The 20572-nt window shown below is 42.1% G+C and overlaps 1 protein-coding gene and 3 pseudogenes across 10 annotated transcripts in view; 3 read left to right on the forward strand and 1 right to left on the reverse strand.

Moving 5' to 3' along the window:
• The window catches only part of KAZN (kazrin, periplakin interacting protein), an 847756-nt gene that overhangs the window by 782445 nt on the left and 44739 nt on the right, over positions 1 to 20572 (forward strand). The window lies entirely within an intron of this gene.
• On the reverse strand, positions 6056 to 6174 carry LOC134968356 (5S ribosomal RNA; annotated as a pseudogene).
• On the forward strand, positions 11843 to 11961 carry LOC134968155 (5S ribosomal RNA; annotated as a pseudogene).
• LOC134968233 (5S ribosomal RNA) lies at positions 16718 to 16836 on the forward strand (annotated as a pseudogene).

Below are 20572 nucleotides of genomic sequence, written 5' to 3' on the forward strand. Positions count from 1 at the left end.
TCGGAGGTGGGTTTCAGAGTAGATACTGACAGGTTAATGTTCAGTGTTTTTCCTGTGGAAAGAGGTCTGAGGATCCATAGTTGGATCAGCTTTGCTGGGACACTTCATCAATATGTTCTGTTACTAAAACAGATGGGTGCGGCCTACGAGGCCTGTTTTGGTAAGCAGGTCTACTGCCAGAGTGGCTTTCAAGGGGCCAGTTGGAATTGTGGTCCGGGTTTCACCTGCACATGCACCGGAATATAATCCTAAAGGCCAGGACATCATTCCTGTGGTGTCTGCTCGGTTCTCTCCTTCTAGAGGGATGAAGGTTCAGGATCCAGGTTTAGATCCTGGTATCCGTGCATACAGATCTCCGAGGCTGGGAAGCAGGCCTTGCAAGGGACGTATTTCCAGAGGTTAAGGTTAAGTTGGAAAGCTTGTCTGCAATAAGCTTTCTTGATTTAAGAGATATTTTCGACGAACGTATTCTTCGTGTTCGGCCCATGTTAGTTCTGCCAGACCACTTGTCAGCAGTGGCGTAAGTAAGCCGCTATGACGGAACAAGGAGCAAAGCGGCAATGGCAGAAGATGCACAGTTTTGCCGTGGGGCGAAAAGTCTGGTAGTATTTGTTCTGGTGGTAAGCGAAGGAGAAATAGATTTCCTCTGCTGACGCGATCTCCATCCGGGAAAAATTCAGTCATCGTCGAGAAGTTTTCACAGACGTGACAACTTTTTGTGGAGGGTCGCAATTGGTCATGTTGGCGTCTCGCTACAACGAGAGGCCTCAGGGATATTGTTTCAGGTCAAGGGACACCCTCGTGACACCGTGGGTGTTTTTAGTCAGTCTATGTGGCCTCACCTCTCATTTTTTCTGAAGGTGATAAACGTGAGAAGAACAAAGGTTCAGGCGATCCTCTCGGATCTGATCTAGCCAAGGAGGTTTTGCTATCCAGTTTTTCATGATTTGCTCATGGGAGATTCCTGCCCTCTTCCTTTACGTGAGGAACTGTTACAACTAGATCAGGGCGTGTATCAAGACTTCCGCGACTGCGTCTGACGGCGTGGCGGTTGAATGCCATATCCTAAGCCGGAAGGATGTTCTCAGTGATGCTATTTCCTCAATGTTTCAGGCTAGGACAGAAGTAACGGCAAAGCCTTACCGCCGTGGTTGGCGTAATTCTGTGTCTTGGTGTGAATCCAGGATGGTTCCTATGGAAGACTTTCAGCTAGGTCATTCTTATCCATAATTACAAGCCGGTGTGGATGCAGGCCTCCAGTTAGGCTCCATTTCGGTGCAGTATGGCCTTATTATTTTCTTTAAAAAAAATTCTCTCTTGGAAAGTGGTCATGCTATTGGCTTTGGCGTCCGCAAGGCGGGTGTCGGAAGTAGTGGTTTTGTCTCACAAGAGCCTTGTTTGATCTTCCAGGTGGATAGAGAGGAATTGTGAACTCGGATTGTAGTTCTGCCAAAGAGTGGTTTCTGGGTTTCGCAGAAAACAGTCTATTTTTGATGCCGGTGGTTACTTAGGCATTAGCTGATTCAAAGTCTCTCGGTGTTACCGGGATTTGAATATTTAGGTCGCCAATTTGGCTCAGTTTGGAGAAACAGAGGCTCTGTTTGTCCGGTATGCTCCCAACATGCTTGGGGCGACTGCAGTATGCAGTCTGTTACACGCTGAATCTGTGATACGATTTGGCATGTTTGTTCTACGGTTGGATTGCCATGACCAAAGTCGGTGGAAGCCCATTCTAATGAAAAGATAGGCTCTTCTTGGGCGGATACCCGAGGAGTCTGGGCGGTTCAACTTTGCCGAGCGGATTATTGGTCGGGATCAAATGCTTTTGCTATGCTCTACGAGTTTGATACCATGATTGTTGGGGACCTTTTGTTTGCTCATTCGGTGCTGCAGAGTCGTCCGTACTCTCCCGCCTGTTTTGGAGCTTTGGTATAAACCCCATGGTCCTTTTGGAGTCCCCAGCATCCTCTAGGACGTATGAGAAAATAGGATTTTAGTACCTACCGGTAAATCCTTTTCTCTTAGTCCGTAGAGGATGCTGGGTGCCCGTCCCAGTGCGTACGGTGTCTGCAGTTAGTGTTTTTGGTTACACCCTGGTGGTGTGTCTTCTCTGTCAGGCGGTTGCTACCGTTTTTCATGCCATGGCATGCGGGGTCTTATTTTTGCTTATGTGGACACACGGTTTGTGTTACATATTCTCTCAGCATGTGGCTGTGTTTTTTTCATGCCGTGGCTGGTATTCTACTGAATGCCACGTTCTACGGTGTGTTTGAGGTGTGAGCTGGTAGGACACTCACCGTGTTTATAACAATAAATTCTTTCCTCGAAATGTCCATCTCTCCTGTGCACAGTTTTCTAACTGAGGTCTGGAGGAGGGGCATAGAGGGAGGAGCCAGTTCACACCCAGTTTAAGTCTTTATAGTGTGCCCAAGCTCCTGCGGATCCGTCTATACCCCATGGTCCTTTTGGAGTCCCCAGCATCCTCTACGGACTAAGAGAAAAGGATTTACCGGTAGGTACTAAAGTCCTATTATTGAGTGTACTGAACACAGTCCAGGAATTGCTGAATAAGGGTAAGTAGTCTCTGTTGGTATTAATACTTTGAGGCTCCGAATGGTAATATGAAGTACATAAATGAAGGCTGTAGTGACTGTTCAATATGGATGGCGAGTGGCGGCATCCCGCTCACTCACTGGAAATACCTTGTAGTAGCAGGGTCTCGCTGAGCTTTATGCCTCCGTCCCGGATGCTGCTGTGCTCCGGACTGGCCGTTCTCTCGATGGGGACCGCCATCTAGGGGATCGTTCGCAAAGTGAGCTTCCACTAGGACTTGGAACACCGGCAGGAGATGACCGTGGTCTGGGGAGAGGGGTTGTTAGGTCTGGCTTTTCAGCTTTTCCCTGCAGCGCCTCTCCACTACGGAGACTTACCCACGGCGATCCACACGGATGGGGGCTTTCTTCTCAGTTCGTGTTGCCGCTGACGACTTCTCAGTCGGTACGTGCACAGATCTCTGCTCATTTGCTGTCTGTTCTCTCCAACGCGTTTCAACCAATTGCTGGTCTTCTTCTGGGAATTGTGGGTAGTGTAGTTTCCTGATTCAGCATTTCTAGTGTCTGGACCTGTTTTATTGATCCGTGTGTTTTTATCAGTATTATTTCTATTGGTTGCTTTAACTGTCAGTAAATCATGATCCAGTCTCTTAAAATATTAATCGCACTGTTCTATACCTGGGTTCCATCTTAATAGTGGTTTGCGCATGTGTTTGACCACACTGTGAATAAGCCTCATTCACTTTTAATAAAGAGTGTTATTGTTTTTACTGGTTGGAGTATATGTGTGGATTTAATCTATCGGTAATATGGAGTATAGAAGAAGCTAAAGATACCTTTATGGGAACATAACCTGCTTGTTTAAAGTAAGTATACATCTGAGCACCTTTTTATCTGTCATGTGTGGGGAGCCAAGTAAAGAAGGATTCGTGTATCTGTGACATCTTAAACACTCTGGATGGGACTTCACCTTTCTTCAGTTTTGCACACTTAGGTGCATTTTCTACAGTATACTAACACTAGCTGAATACCCGTGCTTCCCTACGGGATCAGGATGGTAAATTAGAATTATAGTTGTCGGTTAATTTACATTGGTTGGAGATCTAGTATATAGGAATATCTTGCTTCATTGACCCACTTTGTGTAGTGGCCAGACCCCTTTTTGGTCCCCAAAAGGACTCTGCTATTCACATTATACAACTCTGTCTGTGGCTTTCTGCTGGCTCCATTCCCCTGCTCACATCATGTCAGTGCCCCTGTGAAATTATCAATTTATTTACAGTTTCTTAGCGCAGCACATTATGCATCTCCTGATATCCTCTGTGCTGCTGCTGCTGCTGGACCCTGCTACTTCCACTAAATAACTCTCAGTGTGTGGGTTCGTGCTACCTCCATTCCCCTCCTCACATCATGTCACTGCCCCTGTCACATGCAGCCCTGTCCTGCCTGACATATTATGCATCTCCTAATATACTGTATGCTCCTGGGGACCCTCCTCCTCCCACTATATAACTCTCAGTGTGAGGCTGCCAGCTACCTCCATTCCCCTCCTCACATCATGTCACTACCATGGTCACATGTAGCCCTGTCGTCACTGACATATCATGCATTTCCTGTTATAGCCTGTGCTGCTGACCCACCCCCACAGTGTTTGTTCCCAAATTGTAAGTCATATGTGTACCAAGTTAGGTGTAAATTGTTTCAGGCATTCAAGAGTTATGCTGTCTGATGAAACACTCTGTGCTGCCTCACCCCTAGGGGTGCCTGACCCCCACAGTGTTTGTTCCCAGATTGTGAGTCATGTGTGTACCAAGTTTGGTGTAAATTGGTTCAGGCATTCCAGAGTTATGCTGTCTCCTGAAATACTCTGTGCTGCTGTCCCACCCCTAGGGGTGTCTTACCCCTACAGTGTTTGTTAACATATTGTAAGTCATATGTGTACCAAATTTGGTGTAAATTGGTCCAGGCACTCCGGAGTTATGCGGTCTCCTGATATACTCTGTGCTGCTGCCCCACCTTTAAGGGTGCTAGGGGTGTCTTACCCCCACAGTTTTTGTTCCCATATTGTAAGTCATATGTGTGCCACTTTATGTGTACATTGCTCCAGCCATTCCGGAGTTATGCTGTCTCCTTATATATTTTTTGGCGATTTCCGTGGATGAAGAGTGATATTTGTAAAACCGGTTCATAGCAAGCACCTGGGATCTAAGGAAAAGCTACCTGCCAAGTTTCAAGATTGTAGGCCTTGTGGTTTAAGAGATTTTGTGATGAGTCAATCAGTGAATCTCCTTTTTTGCCTATATATATATATATATATATATATATATATATATATAATGATAAACAAGGGATGAGGGATGTATAGCGACCACTGGTGTTAAGTCAATGTAACAAATATTAAATAATAAATAACAATTTATTAGTAATAAAAACAATATATTAGCAGTAAAACATATAACGTAAAAAATGGGACAACAATACAATACACAGCTGGACTAAAGTACTTAAAATGTATAAAATCTACAATAGAATCAATAAAAAGGTAATTCCTTATCTGGAAATGAGGTTGGTACAGGTCTACCAACGCGTTTCGTCAAATAGACTTCATCAAGGGGCTGGGGTGTACTGGGACTGACTGGTTATTTATAGTAATGACAATTAGGAACTCATGATGACATCACTTCCTGTTTCCAAAATTTGCATATCTTATAATACACTTCATATTGGATATATGTAATGCTGACACATATTGGAGCTTATTACTTGTAAATATATTAAAAAAATATAAAAAAAGAGTGTCTTTTAGATGTTAAAAACAAGTCTGATGCTTGTGAAGACGGCCGGGACGATACTTCCGCCCCACTTCCGGTGTTGAGTGCTGGCCGCGTCCGTCCGCGGTTTCCGCCCCACTTCCGGGGTTTCACTGCGCACGCGCCCGCCGGGAATCCGGAGGACGAGGTGATTCAAGGTTCCTGACTTGCACAGCGGTTCTACTGCGCGCGCGTCCGCCGGGAATCCAGAGGACGAGTTGATTTACAATTTCTGACTTGCACAGCGGTGGCCATTTTGTTGTTGTTTTCTATATTATTTGACTGTGCGTCGGCCATCTTTGGGGAGATATTCTTCGTATTTTGATACAGTGATTGCTTGTAAGACAGAATAAAACATGTTTAAGACACCAAAACTTAATTGTATTGCTTTTTTTAATGCAGGGTATGATTTTATACAGAGATAAATATATAAAGTGCATATTATTTGGCTAAGAATGCTAGTGGATGGTGCATCTGATTATAAGGGCAATAATACTTGTAAAGTGCATGTGCTTAGAGTGCCATTAGATATTGAATCTGATTGAATATGCAAAAATGTAGGTGCTTGTAGTGCATCAATAAAGTGCTAATGCTATGGGGATTATTATATAGTGGGTGATTTATCGTACATCTCGTACTATATCAATAAAGTGCTAGTGCTATGGGGATTTGCCATACATCTCGTACCATTATGTGATACAGTAGCTGATCTTCCCAGATGGTCTCCCCCTCTGGTACTGATCAGGCCCAGCACTGCTTGGCTTCCAAGATCGGACGTAGTTGGGCATTTCCAGTGTGGTTTGACTGTAGCAACATTAGCTGGCATTGACATTAGCCTTTTTAGCTGGCATTCTAACATATATAAAAAGAATTTACGTGACAGTAATGCTTATCTTTAAAATAATGCAGTGGGTGGGGGAGGGGAGGGGAAGGGAGTGCGGGAGGGGACTGGGGGAGGAGGGAAGTGAGTGGGCAGAAATCTTCAATACGCACTAATAAGATTTTATAAGAAAGGGGCGATTTCATAATTATTGTTGAATCCCATCGGCTGTAATGTCTGGAGTTGGAAAATCCAGAACATTTCGCGACGAGACAGCTTGTTGGCTAGATCGCCTCCTCTTTCGCCCAATTTAACCAGTTCAATGGCCTTGAAGGTTAATGCCTCTGGATTGGAATTGTGCACCAGATTGAAGTGTTTGGATACGGCATGACTTTCTACTTTATTCTTGATGTTTCTGATGTGTTCCTGTATCCTCAGCTTCAGAGGTCGTTTCGTTTTTCCGATGTACTTTTTTCCACAGTCGCATTCCAGTAGATATATTACTGATTGAGTATTACAGTTCATATAATCTTTAATCTTATACTCCTTTTTTTCTCCATCCGTAAAGGTTTTCCTGTTTGGGTGTAGAAACTTGCAGACGTTGCAACGTCCGCACTTGTAAGAGCCCAAACACTTGGGCCAGGAGGGGTCTTTTTTTCCTGTTCAGTTGTCAGCATACTTGGGGCCAGGATGTCTTTCAGATTCCGTGATTTTTTTAATATAATTTCTGGGCGAGGAGGGAGAATCTCCTTAAGAATAGGATCCATTTGTAGTATTTTCCAGTGGTTCCTGAAAGAATCTCTAATGGATTTCTCATGTCGGCTGCAGGTGGTTATGAAGGCTATGGAGTCTTTTGTTGCGTCCTTAGTTTTATATTCCAGCAGTTTGACCTCTCCACTTCATTGGTTTTGGTGATGGCTTCTTCTAGGATGGTATCGGGGTAGTCTTTGTTCTTGAATCTAGTCTTATACATCTGAAGTTGTGATTGGCATTCTTCTGGTCTGCTGCAGTTCCTTTTAATTCTGCTAAATTGGGAGAATGGAATGTTGTCCTTCCATCTCTTAAGATGGTTGGTCTTGTAGTGGAGGTAACAATACCAAACAACTAATACTAGATCTAGCGCTCTGTCACTCCAATCAATATGCTGCCAGTAACATAGGGCTACTCACCCCTATTAGATTAAAAAATCAAACAAGCAACAAAGAAACTAGTGTTACAGCGCATATGGATTAGAAATATAAAGGTTTTTTTATTAAAACATATATAAAATATGCAATTTATACCAGCCGCTGAGTCCGGAGGGAGGTGGGGAAACGCGTCAATTACTCATCTAAATTGCTGTTCATACCACTATCCGGAGGTCTCGATAACCAACATTAACGCTCCAGGAACTTTTCACCTTTACTGATGATCCCCCAGAGATGACTGCACGATAAAGGTTGAAAGCACCAGCAGCCGGGGAGGACATTCTTGGTGAAATAATCCATACATAGGAGTGGTGAGACCGCATTGCATAAATGTCTGGCCAGACACACTTTTAGAGGAAACATTGGCTCACATTATCCACAGGCTGTGGCTATATAAATGGGACAGTGTAAAAACCCACATCTAATGTGAGAAATAACCCTATTTAATTTTTTTCACTAAAGTGACTGTCATACAGTCTCACAGAAAAGAACTGTGTGTGCTATTTAGCCTCAGTAAGCATTGGATAAGTTACATTTTAACCATTACAACAGGTGTTGTCAAGAAATTCTAAGGAGATACAGAGTAACTTGTTATAATGAATGTTACATCCAGTTCATATGTAAATTAATTATTGCAACGGTAAATTGACCGGCCGGTGGTATAAATTGCATATTTTATATATATGTTTTAATAAAAAAACCTTTATATTTCTAATCCATATGCGCTGTAACACTAGTTTCTTTGTAGTGGAGGTAACTGTTGGTATCAACTTTTTTCACATGATTCTTGGTAAAAATTCTCCCCTCTTCTTCTACAAGAATTAAGTCTAAAAACTCTATGGAATCTTTATTCGTATTTGACGTGAAGGCAAGATTCATTTCATTTGTGCCAATATACTCCAAAAAGTTGTTGAAACATTCAATGTTACCATCCCAGATTATTAAAATGTCATCAATATACCTCCGATAAAAAATAATGTGACTGTTAAAATCATGACGATCATAAATGAAACTTTTTTCCCAACAACCCATGAACAGATTAGCGAAGCTGGGCGCGAAAAATCGTGCCCATGGTGGTGCCACACCGCTGAAGATAAAACTGATCCAAAAATTTAAAATAATTGTGTTGAAGAATAAACAGCATGATGTCGCAAATAAAAACTTTGTGGTTATCTGTTAGTGTGGTGTCTCTATCCAGGAATTATTTACATGCTGCCACTCCTTTCTCATGTTCAGTACATGTGTACAACGGTTGAACATCTATCGTTGCCCACATATATGAGTCCTTCCACTCTGTCTTTCAAACAATTCAACACTGAGGTGGTGTCCTTGAGATATGAAGGTAGGTCTTTTACATAGACTTTCAAGAAAACGTCTGCATACTCGGATAAGTTGGAGGTGAGTGAATTGATACCCGCCACTATTGGTCTCCCAGGCGGGTTATCCAAATTCTTGTGGATTTTTGGTAAGAAGTAGAAGATAGGGGTAGTGGGGTCTGATCTCATCAGAAACTGATATTCCTCCTTAGTAATAATTTCTGTTCTAAGACCATGTAGCAATAGTGTCCTGAGTTCTTCAATGTACTCATTTTTTGGGTCTCCTCTTAATTTGATATACGACTCATCATCTGATAACAGTCTTTCAGCTTCTGTGATATATATGGCCCGGTCCATAATAACCAGACCCCCCTCCCCTTTGTCAGCTTGTTTGATAATGATACCTTTGTTCTGTAGATTCTTCAAAGCTTCACTCTCCCGATTGCTGATATTTTTCTCCTTTATCTTTATTTGGTCTATATCACACAGGTCCTTTTTCACCAGCTCATAAAATATCCCGATGTTGCTTCCTTAGGATTCTAGTGGGTAATATTTAGAGGTTGGTCTCAGGCCTGATTTGGAACGGTTTTCGTAATTGGTAATGATTGCGTCTTCCTTTTTTAGGAAATGCCTTTTGAGCGTCAGTGTCCTGACAAATTTGTTGAGGTCTATAAATGTCTCGAACTTATTTAGGCCACCTGTGGGTGCAAAGGTAAGGCCTTTATCCAACAAGGATATCTCTGGTCCTGTCAGGGTATGTTGGGATAGGATAAAAATGCCTTTTTCTCTTGGGTCGGTTGTCACATTGTTCTCTTTTTGTATTCTCTCCCTCCTGCCTCCTCTAGATCCTCTTCCTCTGTAAGTCTTCTTTTTAAAGGGGATGCATGACGAATGTCCTCCCTCACGAAGTTCCTGATCGTGTTTTTTGGTCTTGCGCCTGTTCTTTGGGATAAAAAATCCTGGTCGCTATTTGATCCGTATCTTTGTAGAGCTATAAATATATTTGATGTCTTTATGTTACTAGTTGGGGTGTCCATGTTTTTATTCTGTGTATTGTTGCTTCTTGTGGGTACTGTTTTCCAATATCCACCTTCTGTTCTGACATTGGAATGTCCAGGATGCCTGAATCTGCTCCAATTTTTCACGTTCCCTTTCTCGTAGTCATTCTTGTCCCTTAGAAACTTTTTCTCTTTCCCTTTGGTGACCTCTCTTCCTCAATGCGTTCCAGCTTCTTATTTAGCACTTTTTCATTAATTTTGTAGTCCTCCTTGTCTTTATAAGGTTCTAGTTCTCTCTCTTTGGACTTGATTTTGTTTTCTAAAGATGAGAGGGATTTCTTATTTTCGTCAATAAGGAGCTTCATTAAGTCAGTAGAACATGTGTGTAGTATTTTGTCCCATTTTTCTACGAAAGCACTATCATGGTTACCAAATGTGGGTTGTTTAAGTAGCCTGAGTCCCCTTGGTACTCTATCTACCGAAATGTAGTGCTCCAAGCCCTTAATATCCCACCATGTTTTACTTCCTTAGTAAGGAGTTTTTCTATACCCCAAAATAATTCATCTGAATCACAAGGTTGGGGTGGTTCATTGGCATTTGAACTCTCATTAAATATTTTTTGGCACCATACATTGCTTTTACTGTTACGATCTGTGTCTCTTAGCATTCTGTAAAATGTGTTTCCTCCACCAGGCCGCAATAAATGGGAACACGTTTCAGATATGCTGTGTATGTAGTGAGGATAAGTTGTTTTTGAACATAAGTAATTTTTAAACACTCCCCTATGGTATTCACGGGGCGTCAGCTTTGTCCCTCAATAAAAAGCAGGGGTGGTACCTTCCCTGAAGTAAATACTAATGATAAACAAGGGATGAGGGATGTATAGCGACCACTGGTGTTAAATCAATGTAACAAATATTAAATAATAAATAACAATTTATTTAGTAATAAAAAAAATATATTAGCAGTAAAACATATAACGTAAAAAATGGGACAACAATACAAAACACAGCTGGACTAAAGTACTTCAAATGTACAAAAACTACAATAGAATCAATAAAAAGGTAATTCCTTATCTGGAAATGAGGTAGGTACAGGTCTCCCAATGCGTTTCGTCAAATAGACTTCATCAAGGGGCTGGGGTGTACTGGGACTGACTGGTTATTTATAGTAATGACAATTAGGAACTCATGATGACATCACTTCCTGTTTCCAAAATTTGCATATCTTATAATACACTTCATATTGGATATATGTAATGCTGACACATATTGGAGCTTATTACTTGTAAATATATTAAAAAATATAAAAAAACGAGTGTCTTTTAGATGTTAAAAACAAGTCTGATGCTTGTGAAGACGGCCGGGACGATACTTCCGCCCCACTTCCGGTGTTGAGTGCTGGCCGCTTCCGTCCGCGGTTTCCGCCCCACTTCCGGGGTTTCACTGCGCACGCGCCCGCCGGGAATCCGGAGGACGAGGTGATTCAAGGTTCCTGACTTGCACAGCGGTTCTACTGCGCACGCGTCCGCCGGGAATCCAGAGGACGAGTTGATTTACAATTTCTGACTTGCACAGCGGTGGCCATTTTGTTGTTGTTTTCTATATTATTTGACTGTGCGTCGGCCATCTTTGGGGAGATATTCTTCGTATTTTGATACAGTGATTGCATGTAAGACAGAATAAAACATGTTTAAGACACCAAAACTTAATTGTATTGCTTTTTTTAATGCAGGGTATGATCTTATACAGAGATAAATATATAAAGTGCATATTATTTGGCTAAGAATGCTAGTGGATGGTGCATCTGATTATAAGGGCAATAATACTTGTAAAGTGCATGTGCTTAGAGTGCCATTAGATATTGAATCTGATTAAATAGGCAATAATGTAAAGTGCATGTAGGTGCTTGTAGTGCATCAATAAAGTGCTAATGCTATGGGGATTATTATATAGTGGGTGATTTATCATACATCTCGTACCTCCCCTCCCTTTCCCCTCTCCCCCTCTCTCCCCACCCCCTTTCCCCTCTCTTTTCCATCCCCCCTCCCCCACCCCACCCACTGCATTATTTTAAAGATAAGCATCACTGTCACGTAAATTCTTTTTATATATGTTAGAATGCCAGCTAAAAAGGCTAATGTCAATGCCAGCTAATGTTGCTACAGTCAAACCACACTTGAAATGCCCAACTACGTCCGACCTTGGAAGCCAAGCAGTGCTGGGCCTGATCAGTACCAGAGGGGGAGACCATCTGGGAAGATCAGGTACTGTATCACATAATGGTACGAGATGTATGGCAAATCCCCTTAGCACTAGCACTTTGATATAGTACGAGATGTATGATAAATCACCCACTATATAACAATCCCCATAGCATTAGCACTTTATTGATGCACTACAAGCACCTACATGCACTTTACATTTTTGCCTATTCAATCAGATTCAATATCTAATGGCACTCTAAGCACATGCACTTTACAAGTATTATTGCCCTTATAATCAGATGCACCATCCACTAGCATTCTTAGCCAAATAATATGCACTTTATATATTTATCTCTGTATAAGATCATACCCTGCATTAAAAAAAGCAATGCAATTAAGTTTTGGTGTCTTAAACATGTTTTATTCTGTCTTACATGCAATCACTGTATCAAAATACGAAGAATATCTCCCCAAAGATGGCCGACGCACAGTCAAATAATATAGAAAACAACAACAAAATGGCCACTGCTGTGCAAGTCAGAAATTGTAAATCAACTCGTCCTCTGGATTCCCGGCGGACGCGTGCGCAGTAGAACCGCTGTGCAAGTCAGGAACCTTGAATCACCTCGTCCTCCGGATTCCCGGCGTGAGCGTGCGCAGTGAAACCCCGGAAGTGGGGCGGAAACCGCGGACGGACGCGGCCAGCACTCAACACCGGAAGTGGGGCGGAAGTATCGTCCCAGCCGTCTTCACAAGCATCAGACTTGTTTTTAACATCTAAAAGACACTCGTTTTTTTATATTTTTTAATATATTTACAAGTAATAAGCTCCAATATGTGTCAGCATTACATATATCCAATATGAAGTGTATTATAAGATATGCAAATTTTGGAAACAGGAAGTGATGTCATCATGAGTTCCTAATTGTCATTACTATAAATAACCAGTCAGTCCCAGTACACCCCAGCCCCTTGATGAAGTCTATTTGACGAAACGCATTGGGAGACCTGTACCTACCTCATTTCCAGATAAGGAATTACCTTTTTATTGATTCTATTGTCGTTTTTATACATTTGAAGTACTTTAGTCCAGTTGTGTTTTGTATTGTTGTCCCATTTTTTAGGTTATATGTTTTACTGCTAATATATTGTTTTTATTACTAAATAAATTATTTATTATTTAATATTTGTTACATTGATTTAACACCAGTGGTCGCTATACATCCCTCATCCCTTGTTTATTATTACTATTTACTTCAGGGAAGGTACCACCCCTGCTTTTTATTGAGGGACAAAGCTGACGCCCCGTGAATACCATAGGGGAGTGTTTAAAAATTACTTATGTTAAAAAACAACTTATCCTCACTACATACATAGCATATCTGAAACGTGTTCCCATTTATTGCGGCCTGGTGGAGGAAACACATTTTACAGAATGCTAAGAAACACAGATCGTAACAGTAAAAGCAATGTATGGTGCCAAAAAATATTTAATGAGAGTTCAAATGCCAATGAACCACCCCAACCTTGTGATTCAGATGAATTATTTTGGGGTATAGAAAAACTCCTTACTAAGGAAGTAAAACATGGTGGGATATTAAGGGCTTGGAGCACTAAATTTCGGTAGATAGAGTACCAAGGGGACTCAGGCTACTTAAACAACCCACATTTGGTAACCATGATAGTGCTTTCGTAGAAAAATGGGACAAAATACTACACACATGTTCTACTGACTTAATGAAGCTCCTTATTGACGAAAAGAAGAAATCCCTCTCATCTTTAGAAAACAAAATCAAGTCCAAAGAGAGAGAACTAGAACCTTATAAAGACAAGGAGGACTACAAAATTAATGAAAAAGTGCTAAATAAGAAGCTGGAACGCATTGAGGAAGAGGTCACCAAAGGGACAGAGAAAAAGTTTCTAAGGGACAAGAATGACTACTACGAGAAAGGGAACGTGAAAAATTGGAGCAGATTCAGGCAGCCTGGACATTCCAATGTCAGAACAGAAGGTGGATATTGGAAAACAGTACCCACAAGAAGCAACAATACACAGAATAAAAACATGGACACCCCAACTCGTAACATAAAGACATCAAATAGATTTACAGCTCTACAAAGATATGGATCAAATAGCGACCAGGATTTTTTATCCCAAAGAACAGGCGCAAGGCCAAAAAACACGATCAGGAACTCCGTGAGGGAGGACATTCGTCATGCATCCCCTTTAAAAAGAAGACTTACAGAGGAAGAGGATCTAGAGGAGGCAGGAGGGAGAGAATACAAAAAGAGAACAATGTGACATCCGACCCAAGAGAAAAAGGCATTTTTAACCTATCCCAACATACCCTGACAGGACCAGAGATATCCTTGTTGGATAAAGGCCTTACCTTTGCACCCACAGGTGGCCTCAATAAGTTCGAGACATTTATAGACCTCAACAAATTTGTCAGGAAACTGACGCTCAAGAGGCATTTCCTAAAAAAGGAAGACGCAATCATTACCAATTACGAAAACCGCTCCAAATCAGGCCTGAGACCAACCTCTAAATGTTACCCACTAGAATCCAAAGGAAGCAACATCGGGATATTTTATGAGCTGGTGAAAAAGGACCTGTGTGATATAGACCAAATAAAGATAGAGAAAAATATCAGCAATCGGGAGAGTGAAGCTTTGAAGAATCTACAGAAGAACAAAGGTATCATTATCAAACAGGCTGACAAAGGGGGGGGTCTGGTTATTATGGACCGGGCCAAATATATCACAGAAGCTGAAAGACTGTTATCAGATGATGAGTCGTATATCAAATTAAGAGAAGACCCAAAAAATGAGTACATTGAAGAACTCAGGACACTATTGCTACATGGTCTTAGAACAGAAATTATTACTAAGGAGGAATATCCGTTTCTGATGAGATCAGACCTCACTACCCCTATCTTCTACTTCTTACCAAAAATCCACAAGAATTTGGTTACCCACCTGGGAGACCAATAGTGGCGGGTATCAATTCACTCACCTCCAACTTATCCGAGTATGCAGACGTTTTCTTGAAAGTCTATGTAAAAGACCTACCTTCATATCTCAAGGACACCACCTCAGTGTTGAATTGTTTGAAAGACATAGAGTGGAAGGACTCATATATGTGGGCAACGATAGATGTTCAATCGTTGTACACATGTATTGAACACGAGAAAGGAGTGGCAGCATGTAAAGAATTCCTGGATAGAGACACCACACTAACAGATAACCACAAGGTTTTTATTTGCGACATCATGCTTTTTATTCTTCAACACAATTATTTTACATTTTTGGATCAGTTTTATCTTCAGCGGTGTGGCACCGCCATGGGCACGATTTTCGCGCCCAGCTTCGCTAATCTGTTCATGGGTTGTTGGGAAAAAAGTTTCATTTATGATCGTCATGATTTTAACAGTCACATTATTTTTTATCGGAGGTATATTGATGACATTTTAATAATCTGGGATGGTAACATTGAATGTTTCAACAACTTTTTGGAGTATATTGGCACAAATGAAATGAATCTTGCCATCACGTCAAATACGAATAAAGATTCCATAGAGTTTTAGACTTAATTCTTGTAGGAGAAGAGGGGAGAATTTTTACCAAGAATCATGTGAAAAAAGTTGATACCAACAGTTACCTCCACTACAAGACCAACCATCTTAAGAGATGGAAGGACAACATTCCATTCTCCCAATTTAGCAGAATTAAAAGGAACTGCAGCAGACCAGAAGAATGGCAATCACAACTTCAGACGTATAAGACTAGATTCAAGAACAAAGACTACCCCGATACCATCCTAGAAGAAGCCATCACCAAAACCAATGAAGTGGAGAGGTCAAACTGCTGGAATATAAAACTAAGGACGCAACAAAAGACTCCATAGCCTTCATAACCACCTGCAGCCGACATGAGAAATCCATTAGAGATTCTTTCAGGAACCACTGGAAAATACTACAAATGGATCCTATTCTTAAAGAGATTCTCCCTCCTCGCCCAGAAATTATATTAAAAAAATCACGGAATCTGAAAGACATCCTGGCCCCAAGTATGCTGACAACTGATCAGGAAAAAAAGACCCCTCCTGGCCCAAGTGTTTGGGCTCTTACAAGTGCGGACGTTGCAACGTCTGCAAGTTTCTACACCCAAACAGGAAAACCTTTACGGATGGAGAAAAAAAGGAGTATAAGATTAAAGATTATATGAACTGTAATACTCAATCAGTAATATATCTACTGGAATGCGACTGTGGAAAACAGTACATCGGAAAAACGAAACAACATCTGAAGCTGAGGATACAGGAACACATCACAAACATCAAGAATAAAGTAGAAAGTCATGCCGTATCCAAAAACTTCAATCTGGTGCACAATTCCAATCCTGAGGCATTAACCTTCAAGGCCATTGAACTGGTTAAATTGGGCGAAAGAGGAGGCGATCTAGCCAACAAGCTGTCTCGTTGCGAAATGTTCTGGATTTTCCAACTCCAGACATTACAGCCGATGGGATTCAACGATAATTATGAAATCGCCCCTTTCTTATAAAATCTTATTAGTGCGTATTGAAGATTCCTGCCCACTCACTTCCCTCCTCCCCTTTCACCCTCCCCCAGTCCCCCCCTCCCACCCCACCCCTTCCCCTCTCTCCCCCCTTTCCCCTCCCTCCCCATTTCCCCTCTATTTCCCCTCCCCCCCCTCCCCCACCCCACCCACTGCATTATTTCAAAGATAAGCATCACTGTCACGTAAATTCTTTTTATATATGTTAGAATGCCAGCTAAAAAGGCTAATGTCAATGCCAGCTAATGTTGCTACAGTCAAACCACACTGGAAATGCCCAACTACGTCCGATCTTGGAAGCCAAGCAGTGCTGGGCCTGATCAGTACCAGAGGGGGAGACCATCTGGGAAGATCATGTACTGTATCACATAATATTATTTTACGAGATGTGTGGCAAATCCCCATAGCACTAGCACTTTATTGATATAGTACGAGATGTATGATAAATCACCCACTATATAATAATCCCCATAGCATTAGCACTTTATTGATGCACTACAAGCACCTACATGCACTTTACATTTTTGCCTATTCAATCAGATTCAATATCTAATGGCACTCTAAGCACATGCACTTTACAAGTATTATTGCCCTTATAATCAGATGCATTCTTAGCCAAATAATATGCACTTTATATATTTATCTCTGTATAAGATCATACCCTGCATTAAAAAAAGCAATACAATTGAGTTTTGGTGTCTTAAACATGTTTTATTCTGTCATACATGCAATCACTGTATCAAAATACGAAGAATATCTCCCCAAAGATGGCCGACGCACAGTCAAATAATATAGAAAACAACAACAAAATGGCCACCGCTGTGCAAGTCAGAAATTGTAAATCAACTCGTCCTCTGGATTCCCGGCGGATGCGTGCGCAGTAGAACCGCTGTGCAAGTCAGGAACCTTGAATCACCTTGTCCTCCGGTTTCCCGGCGGGCGCGTGCGCAGTGAAACCCCGGAAGTGGGGCGGAAACCGCGGACGGACGCGGCCAGCACTCAACACCGGAAGTGGGGCGAAAGTATCGTCCCGGCCGTATTCACAAGCATCAGACTTGTTTTTAACATCTAAAAGACACTCGTTTTTTAATATGTTTTAATATATTTACAAGTAATAAGCTCCAATATGTGTCAGCATTACATATATCCAATATGAAGTGTATTATAAGATATGCAAATTTTGGAAACAGGAAGTGATGTCATCATGAGTTCCTAATTGTCATTACTATAAATAACCAGTCAGTCCCAGTACACCCCAGCCCCTTGATGAAGTCTATTTGACGAAACGCGTTGGGAGACCTGTACCTACCTCATTTCCAGATAAGGAATTACCTTTTTATTGATTCTATTGTAGTTTTTATACATTTGAAGTACTTTAGTCCAGCTGTGTTTTGTATTGTCCCATTTTTTACGTTACGTGTTTTACTGCTAATATATTGTTTTATTACTAATAAATTGTTATTTATTATTTAATATTTGTTACATTGATTTAACACCAGTGGTCGCTATACATCCCTCATCCCTTGTTTATCATTAGTATTTACTTCAGGGAAGGTACCACCCCTGCTTTTTATTGAGGGACAAAGCTGACGCCCCGTGAATACCATAGGGGAGTGTTTAAAAATTGCTTATGTTCAAAAACAACTTATCACTGCATACATAGCATATCTGAAACGTGTTCCCATCACATGTGGCGCATTAATGATCTGTTTATAGACATATATATATATATATTTTTTTTTTTTTTTATTATTATTTTTTTTTCTTGTATATGGTATCCCATGAGAATAACTGAAAAATTGCAAAAAACGATTCCTGGACTGTCAAACCACTGTTGGAACAACTCTCAGCGCATGTAAGATTGTTCTTTTTTTCTGACAGTTCAGTCTTGATCCTTCTTGCATCTCTCTGTAGCATTTGATATCGTGTACCATGGCCTTCTGATTGAGCGCTTGAAAAACGTCTGTGGATGGCACAGTCCTTAGTTGTTTCAATTAAATTCTTACCAGCAGGTCACAGAGAGTTTTGTCTGGAGTACACTCATCAGTAGTGCCACTGCCAGGTAGTGTCCCACAAGGTTCTATACTATCTCCCATGCTTTTTGCAGTTTACATGCTACCACTGGGTGAAATAATCAGATGCCTGTTCTACCACTGCTATGCAGATGATACACAACTGTACCTGTCCTTTGCTCCGGGTGCTAAGATGCCAATAACAACCTTAAATGGCTGTCTAGCTGAGCTCCAGGAGTGGATGAGTGGCAGTTGACTGCTACTGAATCCTTATAAAGCAGATGTCTTTATGATAGGACATCAACATCAAAGGACAAGACTGCAGCAAAGCGAACTAACTGGATTTACACTTGTGGATTCAGAATTACAAACCACTGATCTTGTGTGGAATCTTGGTGTTTTCCTGGATGGTGGCTTGACACTGAAACATCAGATATCTGCTACAATCAAATCCTCATTCTTTCATCTAGGAACATAGCCAGAATCAAGCACTTAATTTCCTCTGAAGATGGGGCAAAAGTCATACATGCTTTGTATCATCTCGATTAGACTACTGCAATGCCCTCTACCTTGGTTTCCCAGCAAAAGAATTGCACCGCTTAAAGCTGGTACAAAACACAGCTGCCAGGCTATTAAACAGTCAGCCAAGTTTCAGCCATATAACACCCATTCTCTACTCCCTCCATTGGCCGCCTGTAAGATGGCGAATAGTCTTCAAGATTGGCTTATTGACTTTCAACACACTGCATGGCCGGGGCTCAAGTTGCCTGGAGCAGCTCCTGATTCCATACTGCCCTGCTTCAGGGCCATCTTAACAGCAGTGTAGGCCCTTGGGCAAAGCAGTGCATTGGGGCCCCTGCCCATCCTCCAGCAGTAGGGGTGGGGGGGGGGGTGCATTCAGTGGCAGCTTTGATGTCCCACGGACGGTAGGGGGTGTTCTATCTTCCGCTCAGCATGTAGGACCTGGAGCAGTAATTTCTGCTAATTACTCCTTCACTGTACAGATGGATGGGAGATGGGGCGGAGCGAGAACACTAAACTGTAGAAGGGGCATCGGGCTGAATGCAGGGGCCTCGGTACATTACATCCAGGGTGGTAAGGGTGATTAATATTCAGACAAGGGCTTAATATTCCTAATTTCTCTGACGTCCTAGTGGATGCTGGGGACTCCGAAAGGACCATGGGGAATAGCGGCTCCGCAGGAGACTGGGCACAAAAGTAAAAGCTTTAGGACTACCTGGTGTGCACTGGCTCCTCCCCCTATGACCCTCCTCCAAGCCTCAGTTAGATTTTTGTGCCCGAACGAGAAGGGTGCATACTAAGGGGCTCTCCTGAGCTGCTTAGAGTAAAAGTTTAAAGTAGGTTTTTTATTTTCAGTGAGACCTGCTGGCAACAGGCTCACTGCACCGAGGGACTAAGGGGAGAAGAAGCGAACTCACCTGCGTGCAGAGTGGATTGGGCTTCTTAGGCTACTGGACATTAGCTCCAGAGGGACGATCACAGGCCCAGCCATGGATGGGTCCCAGAGCCGCGCCGCCGGCCCCCTTACAGAGCCAGAAGACTGAAGAGGTCCGGAAAATCGGCGGCAGAAGACGTCCTGTCTTCAATAAGGTAGCGCACAGCACCGCAGCTGTGCGCCATTGCTCTCCGCACACTTAACACTCCGGTCACTGAGGGTGCAGGGCGCTGGGGGGGGGGGGCGCCCTGAGACGCAATAAAAACACCTTATATGGCAAAAAATACATCACATATAGCTCCTGGGCTATATGGATGCATTTAACCCCTGCCAATTTTTCCATAAAAAAGCGGGAGAAAGGCCGCCGAGAAGGGGGCGGAGCCTATCTCCTCAGCACACTGGCGCCATTTTTTCCTCACAGCTCCGTTGGAGGAAAGCTCCCTGACTCTCCCCTGCAGTCCTGCACTACAGAAACAGGGTAAAACAAGAGAGGGGGGGGCACTAATTTGGCAGATAAATATATACAGCAGCTATATCAGGGAGAAACACTTATATAAGGTTATCCCTATATATATATATATATATATATATATATATATATATATATATATATAGCGCTCTGGTGTGTGCTGGCAA

Source organism: Pseudophryne corroboree, chromosome 10, assembly GCF_028390025.1.
Source record: "Pseudophryne corroboree isolate aPseCor3 chromosome 10, aPseCor3.hap2, whole genome shotgun sequence".
Classification (NCBI taxonomy): domain Eukaryota; kingdom Metazoa; phylum Chordata; class Amphibia; order Anura; family Myobatrachidae; genus Pseudophryne; species Pseudophryne corroboree.